The sequence below is a fragment of the Chiloscyllium punctatum genome, chromosome 6 (genome assembly GCF_047496795.1).
Source record: "Chiloscyllium punctatum isolate Juve2018m chromosome 6, sChiPun1.3, whole genome shotgun sequence".
In the NCBI taxonomy this organism is placed as follows: domain Eukaryota; kingdom Metazoa; phylum Chordata; class Chondrichthyes; order Orectolobiformes; family Hemiscylliidae; genus Chiloscyllium; species Chiloscyllium punctatum.
Genome location: NC_092744.1, coordinates 129,383,536 through 129,397,932, shown reverse-complemented (window position 1 = coordinate 129,397,932; position 14,397 = coordinate 129,383,536). Strand labels below are relative to the sequence as shown.

The 14,397-nt window shown below is 46.6% G+C and overlaps 6 non-coding genes across 6 annotated transcripts; all 6 read left to right on the top strand.

Moving 5' to 3' along the window:
* Positions 1-1,172: 1,172 nt before the first annotated feature.
* trnal-aag (transfer RNA leucine (anticodon AAG)) lies at positions 1,173-1,254 on the top strand. The gene has a single exon. It is a non-coding gene; the product is annotated as a tRNA-Leu (tRNA).
* Positions 1,255-2,156: 902 nt separating this feature from the next.
* Positions 2,157-2,229, top strand: trnav-aac (transfer RNA valine (anticodon AAC)). The gene has a single exon. It is a non-coding gene; the product is annotated as a tRNA-Val (tRNA).
* Positions 2,230-6,624: 4,395 nt separating this feature from the next.
* Positions 6,625-6,706, top strand: trnal-aag (transfer RNA leucine (anticodon AAG)). The gene has a single exon. It is a non-coding gene; the product is annotated as a tRNA-Leu (tRNA).
* A 903-nt stretch (positions 6,707-7,609) lies between these two features.
* On the top strand, positions 7,610-7,682 carry trnav-aac (transfer RNA valine (anticodon AAC)). Its single transcript has one exon. It is a non-coding gene; the product is annotated as a tRNA-Val (tRNA).
* Positions 7,683-9,357: 1,675 nt separating this feature from the next.
* trnal-aag (transfer RNA leucine (anticodon AAG)) lies at positions 9,358-9,439 on the top strand. The gene has a single exon. It is a non-coding gene; the product is annotated as a tRNA-Leu (tRNA).
* A 903-nt stretch (positions 9,440-10,342) lies between these two features.
* Positions 10,343-10,415, top strand: trnav-aac (transfer RNA valine (anticodon AAC)). Its single transcript has one exon. It is a non-coding gene; the product is annotated as a tRNA-Val (tRNA).
* Positions 10,416-14,397: the final 3,982 nt, after the last annotated feature.

Here is a 14,397-nt window from a genome sequence, read left to right as displayed (position 1 = left end):
ACTCTCAGAGGAACCTCTGGACCTGTGCTTTCATGGCGTCGCTAGTATTAAGGTGCGCCCCGAGATCTAAGCCACGTTGGAACTGAAACGGAGGAAGCGACAGAGAGACTACAGAATGACATCGCATCCGTTTGGTTTTCTTTGGTTTTCACTGACGAGCAGGAAAATGTAAACGGGAGGGCGACTGGGGAAGTGTGGCAGTTGCAGCTCTGGTGAAACTCCTTCTTTGTGATTCACTCAGCAACCAGAGACGTGAAGGTGACTCAGGCGTGTGACTCAGGCGTGTGAGCTCTTCACATCGTGAACAAAAAGCAATCAAGGGCAGTTAGCACCTCTTCCGGAGTGGGGGTGGGGTGAGGTAATTACCTTTTGACTTCTGTTCCTATGTTCAGAAACTGCCTTTTAGATTGAGGTGAAAAGAAACTGCATTTCTAAAAAGCACCATGGAATTTGTTAAACTTTATTGAGTCGCTTCTCATCGATTCTCACACAGGTTTCCAACTCAGTTGGTATCCATGAGGCTCATGTCCAGGTGTGAACATCTCTGCAGCAAATTGCACGGTGAAGGTAAAAGGCAAGGAAAGTGGCATCTCGAACCGGCCCCGAGGTCAGACCTTCCTCACGATGCAATCTGTCGTTCTCGGATTGGAATGCGACCTCCGGTTTTAGGGTGGAACTTTCTTTGGGAACCTTATTCTGCAAAACAGACACAGTGACTGAAACTATGCTGCACGGTATGATTTGGGACACGGCCTGCTCAGCTTTGTGCATTTTCCCTGTAGTCCGGTGTGTTTCATGTTCCGTGTAAACGTGAAAGTTGTCCTGTTTCGAGCAATGCGTGAAATCATTTAGCAAAGCAAGAATACGAATTGCAGGAATGTCAAGCAGCTGATGGTAATTTGACCCAATCATAACCGATCATATATTCTCACGCACTCACAGATACATTTGTAGCTGAATCCAGTCTGAGAAGATAGACTCAGCTTACCAGTGATTTTTGTCTGGATTGATGGGCTTTCATTATCTGCTGAGAAATTGATATTGCAGACGGGCACATCCGAGCAGCTGTTCGAGTCGGAGAGGGATCATAGAACCCTTTTCACGTGAGTTTGCATCTGTTGTTATGCAGGAGCACAATTGGAATTGCAAGAAAATGACAAGTTGGGCGTGTTGGTAGTGTGGCCGAGCGGTCTAAGGCGCTGGATTAAGGCTCCAGTCTCGACAGAGGCGTGGGTTCGAATCCCACCGCTGCCATTTCCTCTGAACAGCTCCATCAGCACAGCTTGTTGAAACGCTGTTTCGATCCCTGCTGCATTTCTGTTTAAAATGGATTTGCTTCCCGGTGTGTGAAAGTGGCGAATTTTCCAAAGTGTCTGCGCGCGGAAAATCGCTAGCATCTCTGCTGTTGCTTTCTGTTCCAGCCAAGTTCAGCTTTTACTGGAACCGAATGGAGACTGTTATTTCATCGCTGTTGCGAAACAGAGTCCTACGGTGACTCGACTCGCCGACATTCGGTTTTCTGGCCAATGGGAAAATCGTTCCAATCGATTCCAATGTCATACGTTATTGAATTTCTCCCACTTTCTTCATTTCCGTCCTGGAGACATCGGAAGGGAAAGGTAATCTAATCGAGACTGCGATTGGTGAAATTCACTTTTTATGGCCCATTCTTATTATGTTCTTTTTTGTCACTTTGCAGCATTGTCTGGGAAGTGGTGGTGCACTCAGGCTCCAGTATGTTTGAAAGCGTAGTTTGGAATTGCCCTGTTGTTAGTTGAGTGATTACTTTATGGCTCATGCCCCCGGACTGTCTCACATTTAGCATTCATGCTCGCTGTGTCTGAAAATGCATTTGGTTTTCCAGTTTTGTTTGTGTTCCGTGTTAAATGCTTTCTGTTTTGCGATTCGCTCAATACATTACGAATTAACAGGGTTTCCGAGGTAACTTCCAGCTGCAGAAATCCTCAACTGAGAATCTGGGAAACTTTCACGGAGTATGGTCAGTCGGAGCAAAAGTAAGGATGTCGTTCGTTTCTGCAGTGTGTCACAATACTACCTTTCCCGTGAGCAGTCGAACAGACGAAATGTGAAAGGAAGAATGGCTTCAACATTCAGTGCTGGATGCCACTGAGCCCCAGCGCAGACGGCAGAGGCCTGTTTCTGTAGTGTAGTGGTCATCACGTTCGCCTAACACGCGAAAGGTCCCCAGTTCGAAACTGGGCAGAAACTGCTTTGTTCTTTAACTGCGGACTTTTGCATGGACAAGAACGGAGCTTACTTGCTTGCTTTCCCATCTGCAAACCTGCCTTCCAGTTTGCTTCAACAAATCTGCTCTCGTAGTGAAATGCAATGCAGTTCCATTTACTAACAGTGCAAGGCATTGTAAAGTTTTTCTCCAACCTGGTTCTGATCATATGCCATTTTGTTTGAGAGTGTAGTTACCCCCTTCTGATCCTTCCACGAAAAGCATTACCGCATTTGCATTCCTTGCGCAGGCGGCCCGGTTCAAAGACAGGGAAGAAGCCGAATCGCTGGTGTCACAATGCACCACGGATTCCTGAGCTAATCTGTCTGTCAAATGTATCCCAAAGTCGTCTCTGAAAGACCTCATTTGGAAGGTGTCTGTCGTTATACAACGTGCGAGAATTGGCACCAGAGATCCTGAATCATGTTTTGGAGCTATTCGCACGTTAGTGGCTCATTCAATCAGCAACAGCAATGAAAGAAATTACACTCTCAGAGGAACCTCTGGACCTGTGCTTTCATGGCGTCGCTAGTATTAAGGTGCGCCCCGAGATCTAAGCCACGTTGGAACTGAAACGGAGGAAGCGACAGAGAGACTACAGAATGACATCGCATCCGTTTGGTTTTCTTTGGTTTTCACTGACGAGCAGGAAAATGTAAACGGGAGGGCGACTGGGGAAGTGTGGCAGTTGCAGCTCTGGTGAAACTCCTTCTTTGTGATTCACTCAGCAACCAGAGACGTGAAGGTGACTCAGGCGTGTGACTCAGGCGTGTGAGCTCTTCACATCGTGAACAAAAAGCAATCAAGGGCAGTTAGCACCTCTTCCGGAGTGGGGGTGGGGTGAGGTAATTACCTTTTGACTTCTGTTCCTATGTTCAGAAACTGCCTTTTAGATTGAGGTGAAAAGAAACTGCATTTCTAAAAAGCACCATGGAATTTGTTAAACTTTATTGAGTCGCTTCTCATCGATTCTCACACAGGTTTCCAACTCAGTTGGTATCCATGAGGCTCATGTCCAGGTGTGAACATCTCTGCAGCAAATTGCACGGTGAAGGTAAAAGGCAAGGAAAGTGGCATCTCGAAGCGGCCCCGAGGTCAGACCTTCCTCACGATGCAATCTGTCGTTCTCGGATTGGAATGCGACCTCCGGTTTTAGGGTGGAACTTTCTTTGGGAACCTTATTCTGCAAAACAGACACAGTGACTGAAACTATGCTGCACGGTATGATTTGGGACACGGCCTGCTCAGCTTTGTGCATTTTCCCTGTAGTCCGGTGTGTTTCATGTTCCGTGTAAACGTGAAAGTTGTCCTGTTTCGAGCAATGCGTGAAATCATTTAGCAAAGCAAGAATACGAATTGCAGGAATGTCAAGCAGCTGATGGTAATTTGACCCAATCATAACCGATCATATATTCTCACGCACTCACAGATACATTTGTAGCTGAATCCAGTCTGAGAAGATAGACTCAGCTTACCAGTGATTTTTGTCTGGATTGATGGGCTTTCATTATCTGCTGAGAAATTGATATTGCAGACGGGCACATCCGAGCAGCTGTTCGAGTCGGAGAGGGATCATAGAACCCTTTTCACGTGAGTGTGCATCTGTTGTTATGCAGGAGCACAATTGGAATTGCAAGAAAATGACAAGTTGGGCGTGTTGGTAGTGTGGCCAAGCGGTCTAAGGCGCTGGATTAAGGCTCCAGTCTGGACAGAGGCGTGGGTTCGAATCCCACCGGTGCCATTTCCTCTGAACAGCTCCATCAGCACAGCTTGTTGAAACGCTGTTTCGATCCCTGCTGCATTTCTGTTTAAAATGGATTTGCTTCCCGGTGTGTGAAAGTGGCGAATTTTCCAAAGTGTCTGCGCGCGGAAAATCGCTAGCATCTCTGCTGTTGCTTTCTGTTCCAGCCAAGTTCAGCTTTTACTGGAACCGAATGGAGACTGTTATTTCATCGCTGTTGCGAAACAGAGTCCTACGGTGACTCGACTCGCCGACATTCGGTTTTCTGGCCAATGGGAAAATCGTTCCAATCGATTCCAATGTCATACGTTATTGAATTTCTCCCACTTTCTTCATTTCCGTCCTGGAGACATCGGAAGGGAAAGGTAATCTAATCGAGACTGCGATTGGTGAAATTCACTTTTTATGGCCCATTCTTATTATGTTCTTTCTTTGTCACTTTGCAGCATTGTCTGGGAAGTGGTGGTGCACTCAGGCTCCAGTATGTTTGAAAGCGTAGTTTGGAATTGCCCTGTTGTTAGTTGAGTGATTACTTTATGGCTCATGCCCCCGGACTGTCTCACATTTAGCATTCATGCTCGCTGTGTCTGAAAATGCATTTGGTTTTCCAGTTTTGTTTGTGTTCCGTGTTAAATGCTTTCTGTTTTGCGATTCGCTCTATACATTACGAATTAACAGGGTTTCCGAGGTAACTTCCAGCTGCAGAAATCCTCAACTGAGAATCTGGGAAACTTTCACGGAGTATGGTCAGTCGGAGCAAAAGTAAGGATGTCGTTCGTTTCTGCAGTGTGTCACAATACTACCTTTCCCGTGAGCAGTCGAACAGACGAAATGTGAAAGGAAGAATGGCTTCAACATTCAGTGCTGGATGCCACTGAGCCCCAGCGCAGACAGCAGAGGCCTGTTTCTGTAGTGTAGTGGTCGTCACGTTCGCCTAACACGCGAAAGGTCCCCAGTTCGAAACTGGGCAGAAACTGCTTTGTTCTTTAACTGCGGACTTTTGCATGGACAAGAACGGAGCTTACTTGCTTGCTTTCCCATCTGCAAACCTGCCTTCCAGTTTGCTTCAACAAATCTGCTCTCGTAGTGAAATGCAATGCAGTTCCATTTACTAACAGTGCAAGGCATTGTAAAGTTTTTCTCCAACCTGGTTCTGATCATATGCCATTTTGTTTGAGAGTGTAGTTACCCCCTTCTGATCCTTCCACGAAAAGCATTACCGCATTTGCATTCGTTGCGCAGGCGGCCCGGTTCAAAGACAGGGAAGAAGCCGAATCGCTGGTGTCACAATGCACCACGGATTCCTGAGCTAATCTGTCTGTCAAATGTATCCCAAAGTCGTCTCTGAAAGACCTCATTTGGAAGGTGTCTGTCGTTATACAACGTGCGAGAATTGGCACCAGAGATCCTGAATCATGTTTTGGAGCAGTTCGCACGTTAGTGGCTCATTCAATCAGCAACAGCAATGAAAGAAATTACACTCTCAGAGGAACCTCTGGACCTGTGCTTTCATGGCGTCGCTAGTATTAAGGTGCGCCCCGAGATCTAAGCCACGTTGGAACTGAAACGGAGGAAGCGACAGAGAGACTACAGAATGACATCGCATCCGTTTGGTTTTCTTTGGTTTTCACTGACGAGCAGGAAAATGTAAACGGGAGGGCGACTGGGGAAGTGTGGCAGTTGCAGCTCTGGTGAAACTCCTTCTTTGTGATTCACTCAGCAACCAGAGACGTGAAGGTGACTCAGGCGTGTGAGCTCTTCACATCGTGAACAAAAAGCAATCAAGGGCAGTTAGCACCTCTTCCGGAGTGGGGGTGGGGTGAGGTAATTACCTTTTGACTTCTGTTCCTATGTTCAGAAACTGCCTTTTAGATTGAGGTGAAAAGAAACTGCATTTCTAAAAAGCACCATGGAATTTGTTAAACTTTATTGAGTCGCTTCTCATCGATTCTCACACAGGTTTCCAACTCAGTTGGTATCCATGAGGCTCATGTCCAGGTGTGAACATATCTGCAGCAAATTGCACGGTGAAGGTAAAAGGCAAGGAAAGTGGCATCTCGAAGCGGCCCCGAGGTCAGACCTTCCTCACGATGCAATCTGTCGTTCTCGGATTGGAATGCGACCTCCGGTTTTAGGGTGGAACTTTCTTTGGGAACCTTATTCTGCAAAACAGACACAGTGACTGAAACTATGCTGCACGGTATGATTTGGGACACGGCCTGCTCAGCTTTGTGCATTTTCCCTGTAGTCCGGTGTGTTTCATGTTCCGTGTAAACGTGAAAGTTGTCCTGTTTCGAGCAATGGGTGAAATCATTTAGCAAAGCAAGAATACGAATTGCAGGAATGTCAAGCAGCTGATGGTAATTTGACCCAATCATAACCGATCATATATTCTCACGCACTCACAGATACATTTGTAGCTGAATCCAGTCTGAGAAGATAGACTCAGCTTACCAGTGATTTTTGTCTGGATTGATGGGCTTTCATTATCTGCTGAGAAATTGATATTGCAGACGGGCACATCCGAGCAGCTGTTCGAGTCGGAGAGGGATCATAGAACCCTTTTCACGTGAGTTTGCATCTGTTGTTATGCAGGAGCACAATTGGAATTGCAAGAAAATGACAAGTTGGGCGTGTTGGTAGTGTGGCCGAGCGGTCTAAGGCGTTGGATTAAGGCTCCAGTCTGGACAGAGGCGTGGGTTCGAATCCCACCGCTGCCATTTCCTCTGAACAGCTCCATCAGCACAGCTTGTTGAAACGCTGTTTCGATCCCTGCTGCATTTCTGTTTAAAATGGATTTGCTTCCCGGTGTGTGAAAGTGGCGAATTTTCCAAAGTGTCTGCGCGCGGAAAATCGCTAGCATCTCTGCTGTTGCTTTCTGTTCCAGCCAAGTTCAGCTTTTACTGGAACCGAATGGAGACTGTTATTTCATCGCTGTTGCGAAACAGAGTCCTACGGTGACTCGACTCGCCGACATTCGGTTTTCTGGCCAATGGGAAAATCGTTCCAATCGATTCCAATGTCATACGTTATTGAATTTCTCCCACTTTCTTCATTTCCGTCCTGGAGACATCGGAAGGGAAAGGTAATCTAATCGAGACTGCGATTGGTGAAATTCACTTTTTATGGCCCATTCTTATTATGTTCTTTCTTTGTCACTTTGCAGCATTGTCTGGGAAGTGGTGGTGCACTCAGGCTCCAGTATGTTTGAAAGCGTAGTTTGGAATTGCCCTGTTGTTAGTTGAGTGATTACTTTATGGCTCATGCCCCCGGACTGTCTCACATTTAGCATTCATGCTCGCTGTGTCTGAAAATGCATTTGGTTTTCCAGTTTTGTTTGTGTTCCGTGTTAAATGCTTTCTGTTTTGCGATTCGCTCAATACATTACGAATTAACAGGGTTTCCGAGGTAACTTCCAGCTGCAGAAATCCTCAACTGAGAATCTGGGAAACTTTCACGGAGTATGGTCAGTCGGAGCAAAAGTAAGGATGTCGTTCGTTTCTGCAGTGTGTCACAATACTACCTTTCCCGTGAGCAGTCGAACAGACGAAATGTGAAAGGAAGAATGGCTTCAACATTCAGTGCTGGATGCCACTGAGCCCCAGCGCAGACGGCAGCGGCCTGTTTCTGTAGTGTAGTGGTCATCACGTTCGCCTAACACGCGAAAGGTCCCCAGTTCGAAACTGGGCAGAAACTGCTTTGTTCTTTAACTGCGGACTTTTGCATGGACAAGAACGGAGCTTACTTGCTTGCTTTCCCATCTGCAAACCTGCCTTCCAGTTTGCTTCAACAAATCTGCTCTCGTAGTGAAATGCAATGCAGTTCCATTTACTAACAGTGCAAGGCATTGTAAAGTTTTTCTCCAACCTGGTTCTGATCATATGCCATTTTGTTTGAGAGTGTAGTTACCCCCTTCTGATCCTTCCACGAAAAGCATTACCGCATTTGCATTCGTTGCGCAGGCGGCCCGGTTCAAAGACAGGGAAGAAGCCGAATCGCTGGTGTCACAATGCACCACGGATTCCTGAGCTAATCTGTCTGTCAAATGTATCCCAAAGTCGTCTCTGAAAGACCTCATTTGGAAGGTGTCTGTCGTTATACAACGTGCGAGAATTGGCACCAGAGATCCTGAATCATGTTTTGGAGCACTTCGCACGTTAGTGGCTCATTCAATCAGCAACAGCAATGAAAGAAATTACACTCTCAGAGGAACCTCTGGACCTGTGCTTTCATGGCGTCGCTAGTATTAAGGTGCGCCCCGAGATCTAAGCCACGTTGGAACTGAAACGGAGGAAGCGACAGAGAGACTACAGAATGACATCGCATCCGTTTGGTTTTCTTTGGTTTTCACTGACGAGCAGGAAAATGTAAACGGGAGGGCGACTGGGGAAGTGTGGCAGTTGCAGCTCTGGTGAAACTCCTTCTTTGTGATTCACTCAGCAACCAGAGACGTGAAGGTGACTCAGGCGTGTGACTCAGGCGTGTGAGCTCTTCACATCGTGAACAAAAAGCAATCAAGGGCAGTTAGCACCTCTTCCGGAGTGGGGGTGGGGTGAGGTAATTACCTTTTGACTTCTGTTCCTATGTTCAGAAACTGCCTTTTAGATTGAGGTGAAAAGAAACTGCATTTCTAAAAAGCACCATGGAATTTGTTAAACTTTATTGAGTCGCTTCTCATCGATTCTCACACAGGTTTCCAACTCAGTTGGTATCCATGAGGCTCATGTCCAGGTGTGAACATCTCTGCAGCAAATTGCACGGTGAAGGTAAAAGGCAAGGAAAGTGGCATCTCGAACCGGCCCCGAGGTCAGACCTTCCTCACGATGCAATCTGTCGTTCTCGGATTGGAATGCGACCTCCGGTTTTAGGGTGGAACTTTCTTTGGGAACCTTATTCTGCAAAACAGACACAGTGACTGAAACTATGCTGCACGGTATGATTTGGGACATGGCCTGCTCAGCTTTGTGCATTTTCCCTGTAGTCCGGTGTGTTTCATGTTCCGTGTAAACGTGAAAGTTGTCCTGTTTCGAGCAATGCGTGAAATCATTTAGCAAAGCAAGAATACGAATTGCAGGAATGTCAAGCAGCTGATGGTAATTTGACCCAATCATAACCGATCATATATTCTCACGCACTCACAGATACATTTGTAGCTGAATCCAGTCTGAGAAGATAGACTCAGCTTACCAGTGATTTTTGTCTGGATTGATGGGCTTTCATTATCTGCTGAGAAATTGATATTGCAGACGGGCACATCCGAGCAGCTGTTCGAGTCGGAGAGGGATCATAGAACCCTTTTCACGTGAGTTTGCATCTGTTGTTATGCAGGAGCACAATTGGAATTGCAAGAAAATGACAAGTTGGGCGTGTTGGTAGTGTGGCCGAGCGGTCTAAGGCGCTGGATTAAGGCTCCAGTCTCGACAGAGGCGTGGGTTCGAATCCCACCGCTGCCATTTCCTCTGAACAGCTCCATCAGCACAGCTTGTTGAAACGCTGTTTCGATCCCTGCTGCATTTCTGTTTAAAATGGATTTGCTTCCCGGTGTGTGAAAGTGGCGAATTTTCCAAAGTGTCTGCGCGCGGAAAATCGCTAGCATCTCTGCTGTTGCTTTCTGTTCCAGCCAAGTTCAGCTTTTACTGGAACCGAATGGAGACTGTTATTTCATCGCTGTTGCGAAACAGAGTCCTACGGTGACTCGACTCGCCGACATTCGGTTTTCTGGCCAATGGGAAAATCGTTCCAATCGATTCCAATGTCATACGTTATTGAATTTCTCCCACTTTCTTCATTTCCGTCCTGGAGACATCGGAAGGGAAAGGTAATCTAATCGAGACTGCGATTGGTGAAATTCACTTTTTATGGCCCATTCTTATTATGTTCTTTCTTTGTCACTTTGCAGCATTGTCTGGGAAGTGGTGGTGCACTCAGGCTCCAGTATGTTTGAAAGCGTAGTTTGGAATTGCCCTGTTGTTAGTTGAGTGATTACTTTATGGCTCATGCCCCCGGACTGTCTCACATTTAGCATTCATGCTCGCTGTGTCTGAAAATGCATTTGGTTTTCCAGTTTTGTTTGTGTTCCGTGTTAAATGCTTTCTGTTTTGCGATTCGCTCAATACATTACGAATTAACAGGGTTTCCGAGGTAACTTCCAGCTGCAGAAATCCTCAACTGAGAATCTGGGAAACTTTCACGGAGTATGGTCAGTCGGAGCAAAAGTAAGGATGTCGTTCGTTTCTGCAGTGTGTCACAATACTACCTTTCCCGTGAGCAGTCGAACAGACGAAATGTGAAAGGAAGAATGGCTTCAACATTCAGTGCTGGATGCCACTGAGCCCCCGCGCAGACGGCAGCGGCCTGTTTCTGTAGTGTAGTGGTCATCACGTTCGCCTAACACGCGAAAGGTCCCCAGTTCGAAACTGGGCAGAAACTGCTTTGTTCTTTAACTGCGGACTTTTGCATGGACAAGAACGGAGCTTACTTGCTTGCTTTCCCATCTGCAAACCTGCCTTCCAGTTTGCTTCAACAAATCTGCTCTCGTAGTGAAATGCAATGCAGTTCCATTTACTAACAGTGCAAGGCATTGTAAAGTTTTTCTCCAACCTGGTTCTGATCATATGCCATTTTGTTTGAGAGTGTAGTTACCCCCTTCTGATCCTTCCACGAAAAGCATTACCGCATTTGCATTCGTTGCGCAGGCGGCCCGGTTCAAAGACAGGGAAGAAGCCGAATCGCTGGTGTCACAATGCACCACGGATTCCTGAGCTAATCTGTCTGTCAAATGTATCCCAAAGTCGTCTCTGAAAGACCTCATTTGGAAGGTGTCTGTCGTTATACAACGTGCGAGAATTGGCACCAGAGATCCTGAATCATGTTTTGGAGCACTTCGCACGTTAGTGGCTCATTCAATCAGCAACAGCAATGAAAGAAATTACACTCTCAGAGGAACCTCTGGACCTGTGCTTTCATGGCGTCGCTAGTATTAAGGTGCGCCCCGAGATCTAAGCCACGTTGGAACTGAAACGGAGGAAGCGACAGAGAGACTACAGAATGACATCGCATCCGTTTGGTTTTCTTTGGTTTTCACTGACGAGCAGGAAAATGTAAACGGGAGGGCGACTGGGGAAGTGTGGCAGTTGCAGCTCTGGTGAAACTCCTTCTTTGTGATTCACTCAGCAACCAGAGACGTGAAGGTGACTCAGGCGTGTGACTCAGGCGTGTGAGCTCTTCACATCGTGAACAAAAAGCAATCAAGGGCAGTTAGCACCTCTTCCGGAGTGGGGGTGGGGTGAGGTAATTACCTTTTGACTTCTGTTCCTATGTTCAGAAACTGCCTTTTAGATTGAGGTGAAAAGAAACTGCATTTCTAAAAAGCACCATGGAATTTGTTAAACTTTATTGAGTCGCTTCTCATCGATTCTCACACAGGTTTCCAACTCAGTTGGTATCCATGAGGCTCATGTCCAGGTGTGAACATCTCTGCAGCAAATTGCACGGTGAAGGTAAAAGGCAAGGAAAGTGGCATCTCGAAGCGGCCCCGAGGTCAGACCTTCCTCACGATGCAATCTGTAGTTCTCGGATTGGAATGCGACCTCCGGTTTTAGGGTGGAACTTTCTTTGGGAACCTTATTCTGCAAAACAGACACAGTGACTGAAACTATGCTGCACGGTATGATTTGGGACACGGCCTGCTCAGCTTTGTGCATTTTCCCTGTAGTCCGGTGTGTTTCATGTTCCGTGTAAACGTGAAAGTTGTCCTGTTTCGAGCAATGCGTGAAATCATTTAGCAAAGCAAGAATACGAATTGCAGGAATGTCAAGCAGCTGATGGTAATTTGACCCAATCATAACCGATCATATATTCTCACGCACTCACAGATACATTTGTAGCTGAATCCAGTCTGAGAAGATAGACTCAACGTACCAGTGATTTTTGTCTGGATTGATGGGCTTTCGTTATCTGCTGAGAAATTGATATTGCAGACGGGCACATCCGAGCAGCTGTTCGAGTCGGAGAGGGATCATAGAACCCTTTTCACGTGAGTTTGCATCTGTTGTTATGCAGGAGCACAATTGGAATTGCAAGAAAATGACAAGTTGGGCGTGTTGGTTGTGTGGCCGAGCGGTCTAAGCCGCTGGGTTAAAGCTCCAGTCTCGACAGAGGCGTGGGTTCGAATCCCACCGCTGCCATTTCCTCTGAACAGCTCCATCAGCAGTGCTTGTTGAAACGCTGTTTCGATCCCTGCTGCATTTCTGTTTAAAACAGATGAAAAATGGATTTGCTTCCCGGTGTGTGAAAGTGGCGTATTTTCCAAAGTGTCTGCGCGTGGCAAATCGCTAGCATCTCTGCTGTTGCTTTCTGTTCCAGCCAAGTTCAGCTTTTACTGGAACCGAATGGAGACTGTTATTTCATCGCTGTTGCGAAACAGAGTCCTACGGTGACTCGACTCGCCGACATTCGGTTTTCTGGCCAATGAGAAAATCGTTCCAATCTATTCCAATGTCATACGTTATTGAATTTCTCCCACTTTCTTCATTTCCGTCCTGGAGACATCGGAAGGGAAAGGTAATCTAATCGAGACTGCGATTGGTGAAATTCACTTTTTATGGCCCATTCTTATTATGTTCTTTCTTTGTCACTTTGCAGCATTGTCTGGGAAGTGGTGGTGCACTCAGGCTCCAGTATGTTTGAAAGCGTAGTTTGGAATTGCCCTGTTGTTAGTTGAGTGATTACTTTATGGCTCATGCCCCCGGACTGTCTCACATTTAGCATTCATGCTCGCTGTGCCTGAAAATGCATTTGGTTTTCCAGTTTTGTTTGTGTTCCGTGTTAAATGCTTTCTGTTTTGCGATTCGCTCAATACATTACGAATTAACAGGGTTTCCGAGGTAACTTCCAGCTGCAGAAATCCTCAACTGAGAATCTGGGAAACTTTCACGGAGTATGGTCAGTCGGAGCAAAAGTAAGGATGTCGTTCGTTTCTGCAGTGTTTCACAATACTACCTTTCCCGTGAGCAGTCGAACAGACGAAATGTGAAAGGAAGAATGGCTTCAACATTCAGTGCTGGATGCCACTGAGCCCGAGCAAAGGCGGCAGTGGATTGTTTCTGTAGTGTAGTGGTCATCACGTTCGCCTAACTCGCGAAAGGTCCCCAGTTCGAAACTGGGCAGAAACTGCTTTGTTCCTTAACTGCGGACTTTTGCATGGACAAGAACGGAGCTTACTTGCTTGCTTTCCCATCTGCAAACCTGCCTTCCAGTTTGCTTCAAGAAATCTGCTCTCGTAGTGAAATGCAATGCAGTTCCATTTACTAACAGTGCAAGGCATTGTAAAGTTTTTCTCCAACATGGTTCTGATCATATGCCATTTTGTTTGAGAGTGTAGTTACCCCCTTCTGATCCTTCCACGAAAAGCATTACCGCATTTGCATTCCTTGCGCAGGCGGCCCGGTTCAAAGACAGGGAAGAAGCCGAATCGCTGGTGTCACAATGCACCACGGATTCCTGAGCTAATCTGTCTGTCAAATGTATCCCAAAGTCGTCTCTGAAAGACCTCATTTGGAAGGTGTCTGTCGTTATACAACGTGCGAGAATTGGCACCAGAGATCCTGAATCATGTTTTGGAGCTATTCGCACGTTAGTGGCTCATTCAATCAGCAACAGCAATGAAAGAAATTACACTCTCAGAGGAACCTCTGGACCTGTGCTTTCATGGCGTCGCTAGTATTAAGGTGCGCCCCGAGATCTAAGCCACGTTGGAACTGAAACGGAGGAAGCGACAGAGAGACTACAGAATGACATCGCATCCGTTTGGTTTTCTTTGGTTTTCACTGACGAGCAGGAAAATGTAAACGGGAGGGCGACTGGGGAAGTGTGGCAGTTGCAGCTCTGGTGAAACTCCTTCTTTGTGATTCACTCAGCAACCAGAGACGTGAAGGTGACTCAGGCGTGTGACTCAGGCGTGTGAGCTCTTCACATCGTGAACAAAAAGCAATCAAGGGCAGTTAGCACCTCTTCCGGAGTGGGGGTGGGGTGAGGTAATTACCTTTTGACTTCTGTTCCTATGTTCAGAAACTGCCTTTTAGATTGAGGTGAAAAGAAACTGCATTTCTAAAAAGCACCATGGAATTTGTTAAACTTTATTGAGTCGCTTCTCATCGATTCTCACACAGGTTTCCAACTCAGTTGGTATCCATGAGGCTCATGTCCAGGTGTGAACATCTCTGCAGCAAATTGCACGGTGAAGGTAAAAGGCAAGGAAAGTGGCATCTCGAACCGGCCCCGAGGTCAGACCTTCCTCACGATGCAATCTGTCGTTCTCGGATTGGAATGCGACCTCCGGTTTTAGGGTGGAACTTTCTTTGGGAACCTTATTCTGCAAAACAGACACAGTGACTGAAACTATGCTGCACGG